Source organism: Lepisosteus oculatus, chromosome 13, assembly GCF_040954835.1.
Source record: "Lepisosteus oculatus isolate fLepOcu1 chromosome 13, fLepOcu1.hap2, whole genome shotgun sequence".
Taxonomy (NCBI): Eukaryota; Metazoa; Chordata; class Actinopteri; order Semionotiformes; family Lepisosteidae; genus Lepisosteus; species Lepisosteus oculatus.
Window position 1 is genome coordinate 33,576,928 of NC_090708.1, and position 5,327 is coordinate 33,582,254.

Consider the following 5,327-nt stretch of genomic DNA (forward strand, 5'->3'; position numbering starts at 1 on the left):
GGTTAAAACCTGATGTTGCCAACTATAGTGCAACTATGCTTTCCTGATATTACGAACAGTGACAGATGTGATTTAATAACTCGCGAAGTATGCATGCAGAAGTGCGAGCGCTGCAAATGGGTGGTAAAAAGACTCCCAAGGAGGAGAAAAGGGAGCCGCCAGTTTGTCTAAATTATTGTGCGACTTTAATGTTATACCGAGATATAAAACCTCAAAGACAAAACTACTAATAAGCTGGTGTGCAGTTACTAAAAAAAATGTGTTTTTTGGAGAAATTGTAAGAAAGACGCTTGATTTCACAATTAAAGAACTTGTCAGAAGCTGAAACGAGAGCCGTGTGTGAACTAACAGTTTTAATCTAGTAAACTTCTCTGAAGCCTTCCTAAATTTATCTCAGGATTTAAATAAAAGTGAAATAATCTTACAGTGTGCAGTAACTGTGGGGCACAGGAGCACAGCTGTCCTGTTTTTAGACTAAAACAGCATAAAGATGTGATATAACGTTTTCTAACGGGTAACAGGAGGCTACAGGAGAAGGAGTGCAAGGGTTGTGTTTAAAGCAAATATAAGCTGTCATAGTCTGCTTGGGTAAAGATGTACAGTTTCAACTACTGATGTGGGTGGGGGACACCCCAGACCTATTTTAGGCCCAGACTGCAGCATTTTATAAGGAATTACTGCATGAAATAGGATTTATGTAAACTAACTCAATAGAGTTATGTGATATTGTGATTGTTTTACCTAATGAGGGAATCCATAAGGCCGGGCTACTCCAAGTATTGGATCTTGAGAGGAAAAAAAAGGAGTATAAAACCAATTACATGATAAAGCCAGGGTGAATGCCTTCTCAGAACGAGCTTGTCTAGTGACGTATTGGTTTAAGGGGGGTAGTGCAGTCTAAAGACAAAATTGCCTCGACCCCTGCAGCAGAAACCGTTTTTGATGTTTTGAAACAAGCTTTCTTGCAGGCACTGGCCCTGGACAGGATTCCCTCAGACGGATCATCTGTATGTAATCTGTGTGTAAGTGAAAGAAATGGATCGTGAGCTGTTGTGCTGGTGCAGGAGGCATGGAGATAGGCATCGTCTGGTGGGTTATTATTATTCAGGACCCCTTGATGCGGTGGCCAAGGGGCCGTGTTTATGTGTTGTGCAGGCTACCTGCCTGGCTGTATAAACTGTGAATAATCTGGTGTAGAACTAGCAGACCGAATGAAAAGATTTAATTGAAACTTGTAAATATGCTAAATGGAAAATTGTAGCAATTTTATATAGACTGTATATATACATTTGGTGAATGCCACAATTTTGGATGGCAGTGAAGGAATAGGGATTTCCCCAACATGGCAGGGACTCCAGTTAAGAATGCTGGGTTTGTCTCTGAACTGTTAGAAGCTTTGCAGCTGCTGACTGAAGTAGTTGTGGTAAAGTGTAAATCACATAATAAAGAAATGTTTCCAGTAACTCGAGGGAACAACTTTGCAGATGTAGCTGTCAGGTGAGCAGTACTTGTAGAACAGGAGTCTGAGACCCCTGTGAGACCTCTATTGGTAAAAAGGGGACAGCTGCAGGATATTCAGGCTGAGGCCTTTAAAGCAGAGAAAAGGACATGGTTAGAAAAGAGTGTGGTGCTGCCAGCACACTGGACGCTCTGCATGCCCTCACAGCCTAATGCCCTTTATAGCTCGACAAATGCACTCTGTCGGACACCTGGGTGGGGACCGTGTTTGAAGCAGTAGCCACTTATTTGGTATCTCAATGTGATGCTTATCAAAGGAACTCAACTACAGTTCAGGTGCAGGTGCTACAGCTCAAAAGGCCTGGTCCTGAGAAACCTTTCATGCAGTAGCAAATGTTTACAATTTACATTTGTAAAGGGAAACCTTGGCTCTTATAATCTGTTTTCCCAGTGGGTTGCTGTCACTGCCTCTGTGTCTACCAAACACTTGATGATGGAGATAAGCCCTCGGTGGGCACTGACCTACCGCTTGTATTATGATCAAGGGACAGGCTGTGGCTGCATTATTCGGGGTGAGATGGACTGAGATCACCCTCAGTCTGCTGGAACAGTGGAATGAAGGAACAGAACTCTAAAAGATCGACTAGACATCAGACTGAAGGAACGCCATGGAATGCGGGCTGGATCAAACAGAACTGTGTAATAGAGCCTGTTTGATATTATCACAAGCCAATCAACAAACCTTCCTAGAGGGATGAATTTGGCTAATGGATTGTTGAATTTGCTAATTCTCTATTGTAGTATTGTAGGTTGTTAATTGAAGTGGTGCATGGGACTGGTGAATAGGTGCTGGACGCTTGGAGACCTCCAGTAGAGGGAAGACACGACCTGATACCTGGCGAGTGGGTGTGGTGAGGAAGATATACCCTGCCAGATGTTGCAACCCTGCTGGGAAGGACCATATCAAGTGCAACTGACTATCGACTCTGAGTGATAGGACGAGATCGCTGGATCTACGCATTGCGCCGACACCGAACCACTGCACCAGAGACTGAGTGAACATTAATTATTATATTGTCAGTGTTTCTGTGTTTGTTGAGCTTCCTGAGGGGGGGCGACAGTGTACCTGTTAAGTGTAATGAGTTTTACTTTGATAAAATGGGGATATGGAATCAATACTTTATCAGTCAGCCACAAATAATAATCAGAGCTCATGTTGGGATTGTATTGCTATAAAAGATGCTCATGGGAGTAATCCCCTTTGATAGAGGTGATTATTTAGGTTTATTGGCATGGGTAAATAGCCCTGCTTTTAGTCTGAGTGTAACTCAGATCTATTAAAATGGAAATAACTGTATGCTCCTCGCTATAATCACAGTTTTAGGCCATTCTCTATTAGGGTGATAGACAGCTGTTTAGGTGAGCAAAGACTAAACAGTACTTGTATTCTAGACAATTATTAGCAAATGAATGACTTAGCAAAGCACATCTATGATGAAGAAAAATATATATCACAATTATAATCCAGATGATTGGGGCATTGGTGCATGGCTACAGTCTGTGCTAGGAACCTGGAGAGGGTCTCTGGTTCAATACATATTTGTGTGTCTGGTATTATTCGTTATGATCATACTGTTAATATCCTGCTTGAAAAACATGTGGACTAAAGCTGCTGCTTCTGTGCTAATTGTACGCCCTGAAGGGATCATGAAGGTCAAAAAATGATTTCATGGGAAAGGTTCTCTTATCTTGTGGCAGAACCTGATGGGTAGAACAATATAGTTTTAAGGGGGGTTACCCTTGGGAGTGATTCCCATAGATGCACATTATTATTATGGTTTGTTTGTTTATAATAAGATGTTTTGCAGGAATGGACCAAAGAGAAATTTTACAACTTCAGCTAAAATTGTTCTGCAAAACGGCACAGCTGAGGCAGTGGAACAATGTGTAGATTTTTCTAAGAGTTATTACCCAGCTGTTGACCAATCTTGTAAAAAAAAATCCTAAGAAAAATGCTGGGCTCCAGCCCACAGGGATTTACCTGTGCTGTAAGAACTAATGCGTGAATAAGGAGACTGGATTCTGGTGAAAGACAGGAAAAAGAGGTGGTGTTCGCTCAGGTGGAGGGGGCCGTGCCAGGTGCCCTGAATTCATGCTTCCCACTGTAAAAAGGTCACAAACGAACTGAGCAAAGAGCAGGAGTGATGTCTCCACAGGGATAGATGGGGATCACATGCTTGGGACTGATGTGCACAGCCTTTTTCCTTTTTATGTGGAAGCCTGTCACCACCCAGAAAGAGGAAGAATCTAAACGCGAAGCCTCTTTGTATACAAACTGGCTGAATGAAACTGATAATGAGGGGGATATGAGTAATTTGTGGTACAAATTTATAAATCATACTGTAAAGTTAAAGAAATGTAATGCATCTTGTTATGTATGTGCTTTAATGCCTCATTCTACAGCCTCACCCATTTCTCTCCTGGTTAGAATCACTGTTTGGGCCAGGGGGAATATTTTTCTTTAAGTTACTAACACCGATTATAGTAGCTGTGATACTTGTCTTTCTGTTTTTGTGTTGCTGTTCGACTTGTATTATTCCAATGCTTCAAAATATGGTAATGAATATGTTTGCGCATCAGTATGTTCTGATAAAAACGGAAGAATCTGAAGTATGGGAGCCTCCTGGGAGTCCATATGAAGAATCTAACTTTTAATCATTTTCAAGAATAAAAAGGAGGGAATTGTAGTGGAAATCTAATGAGTTAATTGATTCTTAAAAATGTAGAGAGCTTTACAAAAAAATATATTGGTGCTTTTAGATAATATTTCAAGGATATAACTGCTATGCTACAGTACGTGCAGAATTTTAGAAAACAGTTCGTCAACAAAGTACACTGTTTAGGTTAGTTTAGAAGACAATGTACCAAAACAATATATGCTGTCTGGGTCATTAGAATTAGCTGAAAGTAACTGATAAGCTTTGAATAACAAATCTAGTTTTTCTTCTCTCGCTCTATGATGTAATCTGTTTTCTCTTAGAGAAAGGGGAAGTTTTAGAAGGGACCAAGTGCTGAACTTTTTTACAGCGCAATGTCTTATAAAAACCCTGTACTGCTTGTAACAAATTGAGTCTCTGGTTGCACTTGGCGAAGTGGCAGCAGGGCTCCCAATATTGCAATATTGAAATAAAGACCTTACTCAGGTGAGAACTCTCTCTTGTGGCTTCCTTGATAGTTATATTTCCATGACAGGGCAGTTGTGAATAGATGTTTCAGGCGCTGAAATGCCTCTTCTGCTTGAGGGGCCCATTTACCTTGTCTAGGTCCTTTGCGAGTTAAAAAGGTTATGGGAGCAACCACCGAGCTGAAGTTTCGAATAAACCTCCTGTAGAAGTTAGCAAAGCCATGGAACCATTGCATGTGTTTAAGATTCTTGGGTGTGGGCCAATCAGTAATTGCGGAGACTTTACTTGAGTCCATTTCCACCCCTTCTGGAGAGATGATGTAACCTAAAAAAATGAATCCTAGAAGCATTGAAAGTGCACTTCTCCAGTTTGACATAAAGTTTATTCTTTATGAGCCGGGAGAGTACTTCTCTGACATAGACATGATCCTGGAAGGTATTAAAAAAATTAAAATGTCATCAAGGTATACCAAGACAAACCTTTGTAACAGATCACGAAAAATATCATATCAAAAGTTTGAAACACTACTGGGGCATTTACCAAACCAAAAGCCATGACCAAATATTTGTAATGTCATTGGGTTGTCATGAATGCTGTCTTCTACTCATCCCCTTCTCAAATACGGATTAAATTATAGGCCCCTCATAGATCCAATTTGGTGAAGATCTTGGCCCCATGAACGGA